This window comes from Carassius carassius, chromosome 47 (genome assembly GCF_963082965.1).
Source record: "Carassius carassius chromosome 47, fCarCar2.1, whole genome shotgun sequence".
NCBI classification, from domain to species: Eukaryota; Metazoa; Chordata; class Actinopteri; order Cypriniformes; family Cyprinidae; genus Carassius; species Carassius carassius.
In genome coordinates, this window is record NC_081801.1 from 25091819 (window position 1) to 25109432 (window position 17614).

General features: G+C 37.7%; 1 protein-coding gene across 3 annotated transcripts in view; it reads right to left on the reverse strand.

The window, feature by feature from the left end:
- Positions 1–17614, reverse strand: part of LOC132130621 (follistatin-related protein 4-like) — a 205511-nt gene that overhangs the window by 65222 nt on the left and 122675 nt on the right. The gene's annotated exons all lie outside the window — the stretch shown is intronic.

Here is a 17614-nt window from a genome sequence, read left to right on the forward strand (position 1 = left end):
GATTAGCAAGCATGTTTTAAACTGTCACGTTAATTCCCATATGGCTCCGCAGCACTTATATCTATAATAGACGGCGGGAAAATGAGAGCCATGATTAATCAAGTGTGGTAGTGACTGTTTATTCCTTACTGGCAATAAAATTATGCAAACACAGCCCACCCGCTGAGCTGTTCTTTAAGACCCCTCGAGTGGGAGGAAGATAGTTTCTGTATCCGGCACAGAGGCAGCGCAGAAGTGTATACAAAGCTCTGCTCGACTGATGAGAGGAGGAAATATAGTATAAATAAGTCATCAGGTGACACTCCTCTACATGACGGATCAGAGCCGCTCACTGAGAGGAGTCTGACTACATCTAACGAAGAAAACCACGGTAAACAGTAAATGGCGCTGTCCCCCACAGTGGGAACTGAATAACCTCAAACATACATCAGGATGACTAGGCTGCAGTGTGCTTCATTGAGCACATACACACTGTTAAGTTTCAAGAGTGACCCCTTATTTGAAAACAGGAGTAAATCCCATAAATTACAGTTTTATGTGATTGACACTATAGCAACGCATCTCAAGAGTTTGGTATCTGCTATTTTTGGCCAAAAAATATTACAGCAACCAAAGACTCATTATATGCAGTGATTTGAACTAAACCACTGTCGACAGAGCTGGCATGTTTTGTTTATGTTTGGAAGGTTGCCCTGCAAAGCGTGTTTCTTGTTATGTCCACCTATTATTATTATTGAGCTTCTTTGGACTTGTTTGTTAGGGCTCGGCTCACAAAATTTATATCCAATTTATGGAGTCAATAAAGTAGGCAGGTGCAAGTCGTGATATTTGTGGTTAATTTTCAAGATAACACATTTGGATTTGAGTTTATTATGTGCTTGTTTTTATTTGGTGTTTGTTTTTTGTTTTTTATAGCAAAATCTGGCAATACTAATGAGTTAAATCGTGTCTTGATCCCTGTGATTTCTTGCACCACGCATCCAAAAGAGACAGACATCTGTGGTATGTTTAAATACGCTTCAGTACACACTGAGTAGAATTTCTGCAAAAGTGGTATTGCATTTTTTAGGAGTCAGCTTGGTTGTAGGATGTGGTTGCCAATCCCATAAATGACTAAACTGTGTGTGTTTGAAAGCAGGTAAAAGGTGAAGAGACCAAATTTAGCTGCAGTGTGTACATGGCCAGAGGGTCTACAGAATCCCATGCACCACCTTGCTGAAAATGAAATGTAAATGCACAATTTGAATTTAATTTATGCTGAAAAAAAAGAAAACAGGATGCAACATTTTGTAAAATTTGTATTTAAGGATGAATTCAAATATAATAAAATTCCATAAGTCATACAGTAGATCACTGGTGTAGTTAATAATACATTTCACGTTTTATGTAAAGTATGAAATACCTATGCACACAACACAACTCATTATCATATCTAATGATGTTAACTTTTTTTAATGGATCATAATGAACTAATGGACTAATGAAATTCCTCTTTAGTTGTGTGGTTGATTTGAATTTCTATATACTGCATTTAGTTGGTTAATCGTCTCTGATACATACAGTATACAACCCTCGTTCTCTGAAGGAGGTTAATGGAGATGTTATGTCAATTCTGACATATGGGATTTCTCTTTGGAACCACAATCACCTCTGAATATAAAAAAAAAACCAGGCCAATGAGCATTGGCGAGTTGAATTTGAATGCCCAGCCACTCCCCATACACACAACTTGCATCCACTCTTTCAGGTTTGTTTTGAGGAGCCATGACTGCTTCCCAGCCATTAAGCGGTGTAGCCCAGGGTTGTGGTAAGAGGGACGTAACGTCTCTGTACTCTTCTTTAGGGAATGAGGGTTACATATGTAACTGAGACGTATTGGGTCCCTATGGAAAATGCCACAACCATTGAACTATTTCACAAGTTTTAGTGATGCAGATGCTGGTAGACTCAAGTGTGCTAATTAACATCTGGAACCACACATTGTAACCAACCCAGCACCTTGTTGATAGCCAGAAGTCTTATGTACTGGACAGGGACAGAAAAAGCAGTGCTGACAGTGAGGAGGGTTGCAGCTGCAGTTCCTCAACTTTGAGTTCACTGTTCTACCCACAAGGGAAAAGAGTGCTTTGTGCTCTTTTGTATTTGATGATGGTAAAGTGGCAACCAATTGACTTAGACTGGGAAGTGAGCCTAAGTCAGACCGAAGAAGCACACTACAGAGACCACATCCTGTCCGAAGTGAGGTAACATGTGGAGAGTGCACATATGGACTGATCAGCAGGGGAGTACAACATATAGCAATCTGCTGTAGGTCCCACCTAAAAAGGAAGGAACTCCTACCAACAGAGACTTGACAGAAATAAGTGTCAAGGGAAGATACAGGCTTACCAACAGGGAAACAGTACCTTGGAAGAATATATACATGGGATCACCAGAAGGGAATCACTACATGGGGCACCAAGCTCAGTACAGGGGCTGACGAAAGGGCATAATCTCTGTTGGTAGAAACTCCTACCAGCAGAGACTTGACAGAAATAAGTGTCAAGGGAAGATACAGGCTTACCAACAGGGAAACCGTACCACGGAAGAATACATACATGGGATCACCAGAAGGGAATCACTTCATGGGGCACCAAGCTCAGTACAGGGGCTGACCGAAAGGGCATATAATGCAAGTACTGAGCCAGAGGCCAGAGGTCAGAGGGTGCTTATAGGATGCTCAATCCAGGGTTTGTCAGATGAGGAACATGCCTGGGGAGATAAAATGGCACTCACACCGAGCCAGTCTTCCCGTAGGGCATGAATGTGCAGGGCATGAACAAGACACAGCAGCGCAAGGGCTAGGTCTGGTTCTCCAAGGGCAGTGCTTGCAGGTTCACCACCTGGTCCCGGAAAGATGTGGTGGGAAATTTGGCCGTGTATCCAGCTCAGGGTCTCAGGATAACGTGAGAGTCAGCTGGTCTGAATTTGTTGTTCACGGTCAGGAGTGTTGTCTAAGAGACGGGATCTTTAGCTGGACTGACTCCAGCGGCTCAAAAGGGGATCTTTGCAGCCCAGAAAGGACCACAGAGAGACCAAGAAAGGATGAGTCATGGCATATGATGATTTAACCTCCTTGCGCCTCTCAGGAAACTTTTGACTAGATTGTGCTTTCCCACTGACCTGCATCATGATGTGTTGTGATCACCGCCACAAACACTTTCAAGGTGGAGGGGGACAGCCTCCACTCCAACCTTTCTAAAAAGGCACAACACTGATCGGGCATCTCCGGGAGCTACCACACCAGTCAGCAAATAGACTCCACTTCAAGGCATAAGCCTGCCTAGTACAGGGGGATCTGGCCTGAGTGTTAGTGGCTATCACTGCCTGTGACAGACCACTTAAGTCCTCTGTGTCCCAGACAGGAGCGAGTTGTGGAGGTTCCACAGATCTAGACACGGGTGCCAAATTGTGCCCTGTCCCTGAGAAAGAAGGTCCTTCCTCAGGAGGATTTTCAAGGGAGGGGCTGTTGCGAAGAGCATCAGATCTGAAATCTAGGTCCTGCACCTGGTGAACTGAATCGCAAAGCCAAGTCTGATTGTCCAAATGAGCCACTGTGATGGGTTGGGAAGTGCTAGCCAGGCTTCCAAACTCTGTACAAGAGGACAACTGATGCATCCATGGAGGGGCAGCGAGATGGAGCAATGGGGCCCAAACCGGGTGGCAACATGTTCTGGAGTAGGGGGGATGAGTGAGGAATAGCACTTACCCGGCTCCATGGATCCCACGAAAGGCCAGCCAGAGATGTGTGAGAATGCTGTGTGTCCTCAAGGTGCAACCACTTGGCCTGTGGCGAGTGAGGAAAGCATAGCGTTGTTCACTGCCAGACTACATCAGGTATAACCCACAGATAGGGGAAATTTCTCTTTAATTGACAATTTGGGTACCACTGACAGAACAGAAAACAAACTCAACAAAAGTTCTGTTTTTGCTTCCCAGAAGTCCCAGGCCGAGGAGCGGCTGAGGGGACTTTGCCCCTCACAAGGAGGGAGAGTCATGATCTCAAAGTTGCCATGGACATGTGCTGACAATGAGGGCATCAACCATTGAATGAAGTTGCAGCATGCTTACAGCCCAGACACATGAGACAATGATTTGTGAGTGTCAAAGGGGGTCAGGAAATGACTGCATCCAGAAATGCACGGAGGAAGAGTCTTCATAAAAAAAAGACATTCTCATCCATGTAGGTAAACTGCTATTTTATGCCAGAGTGCCCAGGGGGGAATCGCAGCACTTAACTGTGCTATTACTGGCAAAACACAGCTGAATGCACAGTTAACAGAAGTGTCCAGTGAAGAGAATTTCCCGCAGGTGATTGGAGAAAACAAGAAGCACATATAGCAGCAACCATTCAGCCCCAAAGCAAAACCCTGTTATATACCCATGTGTACAGGGGACTGGATGGGCATGCAAATTACACTAGTTTTCTACAACTCAGAGATGATTGGGTCTCCCAAGGGAAACTCCATATAGTATTAACATAACATCGAAAATGACGAAGGCAATGACTGAAGGCAAACTACTGTTTGTAACCCGTGACATATACGGATGGGCAGTAATAAAAGTTTAAAAGTTTATTTTTTATAATTTTTTAATTTACATTTTGATAAAGTTAATAAAACTACCGTAAAATGTAGAATGCTGTTGCTAAACTGTGGGATGAGCTTGATATTAAAAACACTTCAGCCGTGAAAGAGAACTCAATTAGATTCTCACATGCTGTTCGACAAAGATTTATGTGCGTACACATTGAGAAACATGGACAAGTGAAGTATACTTTAGGCTTAATTCGGTCAGATACACACAAAAACATGACAAAATGCCCATCATATAAACTGTTGTGACGACATGTTTTAAGTAGCTAAGTTAAATTTGATGTGCTTACAGAAATAAATACTCTCATATGGTCACAGGGCCTAAAACTAACATTTTGCAACATATTCCAATGGGCAGTGAGTTTGACCAGCCATAAATACTATTTACCAGCTATAAAACTATAACATCATCAAGGACACATCCCATCCAGGACAGCACCTGTTTAATCTTCTGCCATTAGCAGGCGGTGCAGATCCTTAAGAGCGAAAACCACTGCATTTCATTGCTGTCATTAAAGGACTTGCTGAGATCATTTCAGTAATCATCTTGTTAACTCAGGTAAGAATGTTGACAAGCACAGGGCTGGAGATCATTATGTCAGGCTGATTGGGTTAGAATGGCAGACTTGACATGTTTAAAGGAGGGTGATGCTTGAAATCATTGTTCTTCCATTGTTAACCATGGTGACCTGCAAAGAAACGCGTGCAACAATCATTGCATTGCATAAAAATGGCTTCACAGGTAAGGATATTGTGGCTACTAAGATTGCACCTAAATCAACAATTTATAGGATCATCAAGAACTTCAAGGAAAGAGGTTAAATTCTTGTAAAGGAGGCTTCAGGGCGTCCAAGAAAGTCCAGCAAGCGCCAGGATCGTCTCCTAAAGAGGGATCGGAGTGCCACCAGTGCAGAGCTTGCTCAGGAATGGCAGCAGGCAGGTGTGAGCGCATCTGCACGCCAGTGTTGTGCCTGAACGCGTTCATTGAACGATAGTTCATGAACTCGTTCATATTTTGGGCGAACGTGAACTGAACGTGCTGTATTAATGCCTGATGAACGTTACTGTGAACTCGTTCATTCTGGTGTCTGTGAACGGCACGCTCTCTCAGGTTAACTTCGTTTAATAGGGTGCCAGATTTCTATAGAGCCTTCCAGGCGAAAACCCGACTAAAACACACCGTAAACGGGTCTTAATATGTAGCGGAAAAACACCCAATCTGGCAACACCAGCCACCAGTGTCGCACCGCCGTCCGCCGCATGCGTGACGCGTCATCAAAAAAAAAAACAGCAAACGACAGCAGCATGTAGCAAGAAGGCGTATGATCATTTAAAAGAATTGTATGATGTTTATGACAAGGTCGGTGAGAATGGGAGACAAAGCATTAAAGCAACAATGGGGAAATGCTGTCCCCTCAATGCTAATGTAAACCCTGGTTGGATAAGGATTCAAAATTGGATATGAAGATGAAATCTGACGCATAGCTTCATTGTTAAAACTGATAAAATAATTGCTGTCTGTGATTCTATATGGGCTGTGGCAATAATTTTGAAAAATAATAGCTCGCAGCAACGTATGGAAAAAAATAACTATGAACTAGTTCATTTTTGGAACTGTGAACTTTAGTTCAAAATTTTGTAGTTTGAACTATGAACTGAACTAGTTCATTTTAAAATTTGTGAATTGAACTTTGAACTAGTTCATGTAGAAAGTGAACTTTCCCAACACTGCTGCACGCACAGTGAGGCCAAGACTTTTGGAAGATGGCCTGGTGTCAAGAAGGGCAGCAAAGAAGCCACTTCTCTCCAAAAAAACATCAGGGACAGATTGATCTTCTGCAGAAAGTATAGTGAATGGACTGCTGAGGACTGGGGCAAAGTCATATTCTCCGATGAAGCCCCTTCCCGATTGTTTGGGGCATCTGGAAAAAGGCTTGTCCGGAGAAGAAAAGGTGAGCGCTACCATCAGTCCTGTGTCATGCCAACAGTAAAGCATCCTGACACCATTCATGTGTGGGGTTGTTTCTCATCCAAGGGAGTGGGCTCACTCACAGTTCTGCCCAAAAACACAGCCATGAATAAAGAATGGTACCAAAACACCCTCCAACAGCAACTTCTTCCAACAATCCAACAACAGTTTGGTGAAGAACAATGCATTTTGCAGCACGATGGAGCACCGTGCCATAAGGCAAAAGTGATAACTAAGTGGCTCGGGGTGAAATTTTGGGTCCATGGCCTGGAAACTCCCCACATCTCAATCCCATTGAGAACTTGTGGTCAATCCTCAAGAGGCGGGTGGACAAACAAAAACCCACTAATTCTGACAAACTCCAAGAAGTGATTATGAAAGAATGGGTTGCTATCAGTCAGGATTTGGCCCAGAAGTTGATTGAGAGCATGCCCAGTTGAATTGCAGATGTCCTGAAAAAGAAGGGCCAACACTGCAAATACTGACTCTTTGCATAAATGTCATGTAATTGTCGATAAAAGCCTTTGAAACATATGAAGTGCTTGCAATTATATTTCAGTACATCACAGAAACAACTGAAACAAAGATCTAAAAGCAGTTTAGCAGCAAACTTTTTGAAAACTAATATTTATGTAATTCTCAAAACTTTTGGCCACGACTGTACACTTTATGTCAATGTGCAATACCCTCTCTAGTCCCTAAATCGACACAGCTACTCATTCAAATTGTACTTTTGTATAAATGTACTATGAATATCAATGTGAAGACCAACGTGCAATACTATAAATGGTCACTTTACTCAGATTATTTAATGTGAATATCAGGACTCAGCCACTTTTTTTTTATTTACTTGTCAAATTGTACTGTAGTCTTATAATCTTACTTATTGTCTGTGGTTATATGTTTGTTTTTCTAACAACGGTCAGGAGCAGTCCTCCTAATTTTGTTGAATGCAAAAAATATAATGACAATAAAGGCATTTAATTCAATTCAAGTTCAATTCAATATGTGCATTCTCGTCAAGCAACACTGTTTCATTTAGTCGCTAATACTGATTTCTACTCTAGTCTGGTGCTTGCAGTGTGTTAATTTTAGGCCCTGCATGACCTTAAATCTGTGACTAATTCTCTTATTTCATAAAGCATTTCATGGTTACACACTGTGTAGATTTATTGAAATTATATCAGCTACAGAATTTTTTTTCTTTGTCATTATGGGGGAAATTATTCTGTTACAGAATACAAAGGTTTTTCTGCAGCCTGTCTGTTAACATGACATCAAGGTCATCTCTATACACAAACCTGCTCTTTTTGCACCACAATCCTTCCTGATCAATCACTGACGACTCTGACAGAAAGGTGTTCCATTTGGTACTTTTCAAACATGGTAATGAAGTACATCTATCACTCGAGTGCTGAGGGAAAGGTCAGTGCTGAAACGTACAAATTGTTATGACATGCCATAAATCTGAGTTAATCCTCAAATATCTCCTTTTTTTCTTACACAGGTCTCTTATATAGCTCTTCTTCTTCTTCACTTTCACTTTCACTTTCACTTTCACACACACACACACAGACACACACACACACACACACACACACACATACACAAACATCTACCATGAAGCACATTTCAGACAGAGCAATCATACTGGTTTATGACCTACATTGCATTGTATTGGATAATTTACATTGCATTGTATTGGATAATTTAGTTTAATTTTTTTAATGTATGAATGTTTGTTAACATTGAATTTTATGATCTCTTAATTAGTTACTTATTAGCATACATATTACTAGAATATAAGCCATTTACAGTATGATTACTAATTAAGCACATATTAAAGGGGGTCATATGATGCTGCTAAAAAGAACATTAATTTGTGTATTTGGTGTAATGAAATGTGTTTATGTGGTTTAAGGTAAAAAAAAAACATTATAAACATGATATAAACATGATTTCTAGTCATGTTTTCTTTTGGAAGGCAAAAACAATGTACTTTCGCTTTCTCAACAGAACACACAGAGTCTATATGACATGGAGGCGGCGGTAACAACACTACAACAACGAGAACAAAAGGTATGCCTTCTTTCTTTTTTCGTGAACATCTGTGTGCCGTTATGCGATCTTCCCACATACTGACGTAGATATGTGGGGGCGTGGTAGAACGAGCCGTTTCAGGGGGGCATAGACGAGTCAACTTTTATAAAGAAGATCTCATGGATTTGAGACTTTAGTATTTGCAACTTCACAGATCTTCTTTATTCACCAAGAGCTTGTAACACTCCAAAGAGAAAGAAAAAATTGAAAACACATCATATGACCCCTTTAAGGCCTATTCTACATGACATTATTTTACATCCCTAATCCTACCCAATACCTACCTATACCTATAACTAACTCACTAACTATTAATTTATTGAGAGAAAAGTTATAGTTAATAGTAAATAAGTGTTCCTTATTCTAAAGTGTTACCGAATGTTCACTAAACATTGTGTTAACTAAGGGCTCATTTAATTTCAGCTTATTCATTTAACTGTACTGTCAGTATTATATTGGCGGTCAATGCAAATGTTAATATGCATGACAACTAATAACATGTTTTTGAATTTGTCTACTCAAAATCAACTGAATATGAACTCACCTCAATTTTAAGATCAAATCACAAAGCTGAGCAGATGCTACAATGGCATGTTGACAGAGATCCAGTTTGAAACACTGAACCTCTGGAAACAGCAGTGAGCGATTCAATGCTCTATTAGGTTCAGTCAGATCCGTTTCTCTTCATCTCTGTCCTGTTGCTGCCCAGTGGCCTTTAGACCGTCCAGAACAAGAGATCACAAGCTCGTCTGATTTCTCTGGAGCTTTAGAACCTGTGCCTTCTGACCTTTAACTCATTTCTGTTCACATCTCTTTTCTACCAAGAAAGAAAAGTTCATTGCCATGCTGTGATTAATAACTGATCAGTGATGGAGTACATCCAAAACTATATGTATGAATGCATGGACATGCATGATCAATCAGTTATGGTAAATACATTGAACAAAATCTACATAAACCCAATTCATACTCATACAGATGCTCACTTATGATTATGTAAATTCACTGATTCAAACAAGTAATTTTAACATTTAATTCTTAAAACGCATCTATTTTCATCTATTTACGTGTACTAACTGTATTTCTTAGCTATTCTATTAGTTTCTAGTATTTATAAATTAGCTACTAGTGCTTATCCATTGGGTACTAGTAACTTTTAAGGATATTAGTAATTACTGTATAATATCTTTATATATTACATACTATTTATTAGATATGAGTAGTTACTGATTAGATACCATTACCTTTTTATTTGATACTAGCTCTTATTCAATAGATACTAGTAGATATTCATTAGGTACTTGTGCTTTTTAATTAGACAATAGTATGCTTTGTAATTTTTACTATGGTAAAAAATTTTTATCTTACTATTCACAACTGTTTACTAGTGCAAATAGGGTAAAACTTTATAAAAAGGTTAATTAGTTATCATTAATTAATGCATTGAATTGTATTAAAACTAATATTAACTAACAATGACATTACATGTGTTACAATATTTAATATTAAAAAATACAACTGTTCATTGTAGTTCATGTTAGCTCAGGTCAATTAATAATTATTAAAAGATATTAGATACAGATCTAGAAGATTGAAGATCGAAAGATATAGAACTTTTTAATAATGTAATAGTAAATGTTGTACTTAATATGAACTGAGATTAATAAATGCATTACAAGGATTCTTTTGTTAGTTCATGTTTACTAATGTAGTAAACTAATGTTACTGTTACAAATGGAACCTTATTGTAAATCCATACAACTGTAGAGTTCAATTCAAAATATTACCAGTAAAATAAAAACTTAGTAGTATCTCAGAAATGTTTACTAGTATCTGTATAATACATAATATCTAAATACTCATGTAATAAATAAGTAGCTTCTAATAAGAACTATGCGAATATATATATATATATATATATATATATATATATATACACAATAATAATGTGCTGTCATTACCTTGAGGAGCTATTACTACCTGATCTGCCCTTAATGACTTCCACTGCTGCAACCCAGTGTAATCAGGCTGATTCAGTCACATTAAAATCATATTTTAACTTGAATAAAACCAGTTCTTTCATGAAGCCCTTTCTGAAGTCAACTGACAATCTTTTTCCTTACAGTGCTGGCAATGTCTCTGCAGTCTGTATGGTAACATGATCAAAAAGCTTTTCCAGTGATAATTGCTGAGAGCAAAGCATGAAACGTACTAGTTAAAACGAATCCTCTTGAAGTTAGAAAAGGAACTCTTTACGAGTGTTATGTATCCACTTAGTTCAGTATATTAGTGAGAGAAACAGTCAGACAGTCAGTTTCTGTACATTTATAAGGTTATAAGCAATACGGCTAATCCTTGTGGATAAATGTCACAAGCTGCAAGTATTTAGGTCTCAACTAGAGGTTGTTATTATCCTGTCCTGTCAGACATGACATTTAAGATCAAAACACATTATTTGCGACTTCAAGTGTTCAAAGTATATAATAAATACCATATACAAATGGTCCTTTCTCTTCTACACCTGAGTATTGCATGCTATCCTGCAATGCTAAAACAAGGTGTTTCTCCACTTGATTACACAACTGGACAATAACCAAATAAATTCCCCCAAACACAGAGTTAGACTCACCTGGCAGTTTCCTGACCCCAGATCGGTCACCTGACAAAGTGTTTGTTGGTGGAAACAATTGCATGGCTGTCAAACACTAAATGAATTAAGAGCAACAGTGCAGGACTTGATTACATTCACAGCATCAGTGTGTGCTGCAGCAGGACACTGTATGTGTACTTCAGTGCTTCTAGGGCTCAATCAATAGCACTCAGCCTTTAGCCTTGGGAGGCTTCTGGGTTTAAAATGGACTATCAGCAGCTGCTGGACGCATCGGCTCATTCTGTGCACAAGAAACCATCCAAATCCTCAATCATAATGCAAAGCTGAATTCACAAGCCAAAATATGAGAGAGTGGGGCAAGAAGTCCTTGTGAAGACCAACTACACTTTAGCATACTTTAAGAATATATTTAAATGTGAAAATAATATTTTCAGAAACAGTTAATTTATATTAAATGCAATTTGTTGAACTAAGAGTGTTTTTCTCGGATTCGCTAAAAGTACATCTTTTTTTTTTTTCGATAGCTATATGTTTAAAGTGTATTGACAAATAAATTTATTTTAGACTAAAATATACTTTAATGTATATCACGTATTACATTTTTTGTCAATTTAGTACATCATATTAACTTTAAATGTAATAACACATAACACAATACAGTTAATTATTTAACTGTATTTAACAACAACAATTATTAAAACAATGATTTAAAATGTACTTTAGAGTAAAGTTTTTATTTTGACAAACGCTTTGTTAAGAAACAGCTATGAAAATATATTCTTTTATTTCCTTAATTTTATATGATCTGGAAGTGCTGATTGTTTTACCAAAAGTATACTGTAAAACAAATTCAAGTGCACATCCAATACAATAAGATATATAAAGTATGTGTAAATAAGAAAAGCAATACAATTCAGTGATAATATTAACATAATAAGTATATGCATAGTAGTGTATATTAGTATAGAAATTACTGTTACTGTACAAGTGAAATAGAAGCCCATCATAAGACGCTTAAAGCATTTTGAAGTAATAGTTCACCCCAAAATGAAAATTTGCTGTTAATTTACTCCTCCTCAGGACATGCAAGATGTAGGTGACTTTTTTTCTTCATAACAGTAAGATTTTTTTTTTTACAGAAAAATGCAAAAATGCAAATGAGTAGTTACTGGTATTTTTTTTAGAGTAAAAAAAAAATATATCAAGGAACACAAAATTAATCCCCATAACTCCTGATCATATCCAGAGGTCTTATGAAGCAAAATGATTGGTCTGTGCAAGAAACTGAACATTATTTACAACATTATTACCTGTAATCCAGAGCCTCAGGCATAGGTTGTTTTTAGTGAACTACATGAACAGTTCACCAAAACATACTGAAGTGTCTGAAACAGTTTGTGGCTCAGCAGAAGTTATTCAATCAAAACTTACTTTCAGATGCCTGACAATCACTCCAACTTGAAATGAGCCAAAAACATCTGCATCTTTGAATGAATCATTCAGCACTCCAGTTCCTCCAACAGTCACTGAACTGAGGAAACAGTTTGACTCGGACAGAAGACCGATGAGTCGCAGATATGAGCACGTGTGAACCGTGTTCTCTTGATGTATGTACACTGTCTAAAGAATCGTTTTGTGATCGTTTTGCTTCATAAGAACTCAATATATCTTTAGGAGCCACGGGTATTAATTTTTTCAGAGGCTTCTATACTGATGAACGGCTCCAGACTCCTTCAGGTAAACAGGGTGAGTGAAAGTCACCGACTGGGGAGCAGAACTAATGAACGATCTAATTAATAAATCAGCATTCACACGCAGATGAGGCCCTCAACCATTGAGTCTCATTCATTACTGTATCTGGGTCAAACTTGTCCCTCGGTGTTGGACAAATCCTCACAGACATCTAATTACAAGCACAGTTATGAATTAGCACAATGGAAGAGATTTGAAGCTGAACAGGTTATTTGCCTGACAGAGCACAACGTTTTAGCAATTTAAAGTCAACAGCTTCAACAACCAATTTTATTTCCTCTAGACATTGTGAAAAGTGGTAACCCGCAGTTATTATCTTAGCTATTTCTACATGATTTAACCCACATAATTAGTTTTGTTATAAACTTATATATAGAGGTTGGTTCAGTGATATTGAGTAATATTTTTGACTTGTATAAAACAGTTAGATATTACAATTTTTTATGTAATGTGATGTATTTTTGAGTGAAACTGTAGGGGATTATTTCTCCTGAAACAGGTTTTTTTTTTCAGAGTTGAGAAATGTTACTTTTAACAGTAACATAAGATGTATCTAACTTTGTTACTTAGTTAATTTTTATAGAAAGTATTGTGTTTTAAGTTATGATATTTTTGCATTTTGTTTTCTTATCTGCTTATTTTAATATAAAAGTTATATGTTTGGCATATGTAAAAACTAGGGGTGTAACGGTATGTGTATTCATACCGGACCGTTTCGGTACACGGCTTTCGGTACGGTGCACGTGTGTACCGAATGACCGAATGCAATATTTTGTGTGCAGAACATAGGTACATTTTCGTGTTTCCAAACGAACATATTAAGTGGCGGAAGTCTCCGCGTTCAGCACAAATCCCGTTGACGCGCTGCTGCTACTGTAGGTGACATAGAGGGAGACCGCCGACAGACCAGGATCTTGTGTTCACGACAACAATATCTATACTTCATGTTGAGCATAAATATAAAGCCTACTGATAAAGGACACCCTCAACAGTATTGACGGCAAAATAGACTATGTTTGACAGGTGCAATATGCCAGTGTGTCACCGGCCTAAGGTTTTCAAAAGGCATCACGTGAGTGTGAACATCACTACAACTAGGAAAAAAACGATTGTAATTCAAACGCAGCTCCCGTCGGCATTTAAACAGACCTTTGCTCTTAATTCCGATCGGTCCAACGCAATAACGAAATCTGAGCAGGTCTAAAAACTGAAACTGTTGATGCTGCACTTTACACTTTGGAAAAGTTATATATATTTTTTTAAATATGAGCAGACCTACAAGCTGGGATTGGTAATGCTGCACTGTAATCATAGTTATTTATTTATATTTTTCATTATATTTTATTATATGATATTGGTTTGAGACTGAGAGAATTTTATTTAGTGGAGAACTTTGCAGCAGTATTTTATTTCTTATTCTTTTTTTATTTTATATATATTTTATAAAAAAATATTTTAAAAAAGTGTAAACAAATTGTAAAAAAAAAGGTTTATAGTAATAAACAACCTGCAGTTTAATGTTTGCATTTCTTTCCCTTACTGTACCGAAAATGAACCGAACCGTGACTTTAAAACCGAGGTATGTACCGAACTGTGATATTTGTGTACCGTTAAACCCCTAGTAAAAACCCTTTCACATACCATTTACTTTATTAAATATTCTGTCTAATAATTGAATAGTCAGAACTGTTAAACAGCGATTGTAAAACAATGTCGATAGAGAATGGGAGACTCCTCTAGTTTTTTCAATGCTTTCAAAATAAGTCCAAAATATCTTCCAAACAGACCCCCCCCCCCCCCCCCCCCCTCAAAAAATTTATAAATAAAGATTAATGCAATAGTGTATGGGGAGGGCAAACAATTTAAAACACTCAACAATATTTCACAGTTACCCTATTACCAGCTTTAAGCCATTTCAACCCAATGGCTCCATTTCCCTCTGTCAGGTGGACATTATAACGCTGAGAGACCCTCCTTTAGCTGTGTCTCGTCAGATGTGATGATATATGTTTTAAATTATCCACCGAGCTGGTTTTCTATCCTCCGAGCCTGTCGCCTGTCGAGCTTTAAACTCAGGACGAGGACGCTCTCGAAGGTCTGAATTTATGCATTGTGCAAATGTTATGCCAATACCTCCATTTTATGTCTTTTTTTAGCTTCTTCCCCTCAATTAATATCATGCTGCAAAGTGTGCTCCATTACCTAGAGAGACAGAGGGGGGAAATGTGCGTTGACTGATAATATGAACACATGTTTCCCCTGGAGCCAGCTTCATCTCCCAAAATTCTCATCTTCAGTCGGCTGGCTAATCTGAACACAATGAGGAAAGTTGGGCTCCATTGACTGAACTCTTAATTAAAATCCAGACAAAAGTATCTCATTTTCAACTCTTCCATTAGGCTAAAATGAAAGAAGCTGAGCGAGGACACACACATGCCATTAAAAAGCAACATTAGATAGCTGCTAAAGTACTTCACTATACTGCCATTGTTTGGATATAATAAGGAAACTAAAGCCAAGGAAGTCAAGCCCTACTGGGATGGGATTGGTTTTGATAACATACGTCTTTAAGTAATCGTTACTGCAGGCGTCATTCATGTTTATTGTAACTTTGTGCGGGATAAGCAACATCCTTATACTTAAACTACTGTATGAAAGGTCCCCAAAGCACCAGGGAGCCATCATGCTCTCAAAGACACACTAATAGGAAAATATGGCAGAAAGTTATACCACAGCACCAGGAAAAGGGATACGTAATATATGTGTACATCTTCCATCCACGTAATGCCTGTTAAAGCAATTTTTATAAGTGCAGTGCTGCTTTGTTTACAGAAGTTACCTGAGAAGCGCCACCTGCTGTCAGACCACCTGCTGAATTTGAGTTCTCAATCAGCCTGTCTGCCATTTTTGTTCAGACCAATGCAAAAAAAGTTGTTGACAGAAAACAAGCTAATGTGTATTCTAAAAATCTCAACACTTCTGATAATAAGGTAGCCTTAGAACAGCTAATGAAGCAGATAAAAGGCCTATTCATGATTTTGACTCAACTTTTTCTTAAAAAAAGAAAAACAGTACAGTGCTGCAAATTTCATTTGTTTTTTGTGTACTTTTTTAGCATACTTTAACAATACTGTGATAATATTGATAACTGTGATCATTTTGGTCACTATAATATTGATGTAATATTTTCATACTGCTTCACTTCTAGCTCATGTCAATGCTTCAGTAAACATTATCCATTACAACTTTTAGTCTAAAGAGTTGCTTAGGGCCCATAAAATACTAGAACTGGTTCAGTGACATTTATACACTGTAAAGGAATCAAAACTCAACTTATAAGAGACAATACTAGTATACTAATGTACTTGAAGTACCCAAATTGGCATTTTACATGGGTTTATAGCTTATATGAGCTTAATTATTCAGTTGTAATCCTTCATTGTACATTAAAACAATGGATGATGTGTTCGATGTGTGCTTAGCACTTTATTCTTAATGGAAAAAAAATCCTTTCTTTTTTATTTAATAGGAAATGAGATGCATTTTAAAAATTTATCTGGTTTAATGACTATTAAATTAATTGTATTAGACTTTCTTAACACCTATTTTTAATATAAAAATAAATGCTTTAAGAAAAAAATATACTAAACATATGAAATACCCAAGGAATTCAATCTGACTTGATAAAGTGCACTGTTTATACTGTATGTACCCAGAATTTAGCATTAACATTATATTTAATCTGATGGAAATGTCATATATATATATATATAGCCAATGTGCTATAAGTACTGTGCTAGACTTACTGAGACACATCAAATACTGTTGCTCTCTTGTTGGTCTGATTGCTTCTATTGTTCTCCTCACTTGTAAGTCACTGAAAGTAGCAGATTATTAGGATGCATGTAAACATATTATTTATATTATAGCTTAGAGAGCTGCAGGAATACACATGCACACTCATAGACCTTCCTAAAGTGAGATGTCACAGTGATGGAACAAATGAAGTGCTAGAACAAAAATACAAATGTCAAACTCAGTCTCTTCTGATTTTCACAAGCTTCCTGCGGCCCTGGATTTCTCGACAGGCTGTCAATTGCTTCACCACAGTCGGTCTCACAGGACTGCTGCTTTCATTCAATTATTCCAAAGGGAACTTACTACACACATCCAATTAACACACTGAACAGAGAACTTGTTTTACAGGATTTTGGAGTAAAGAAGCTCATATAAATATGTGTAATATTTATAATAGCAAACACATTGGAACTGACATCGACTAGCACAAAACATTAGTTCAGCCAAAAATGAACATTTTGTCATCATTGACTCAAGGTGTTCAAACCTGCATGAGTTTCTTCCTTTCTATTCAACACTAGAGGTGATATTTTAAAGAATGTGGTTAATCAAACAGTTGCCAGTAGCCAATTACTTCTATAGTAAGAAGAAAAAAACAAACAAACAAACAAAGAAAAAAAACAACAACGACATGGACGTCATTGGCTACTGTCAACACTATGTTTGCCAACATTCGTCAAAATATCTTCT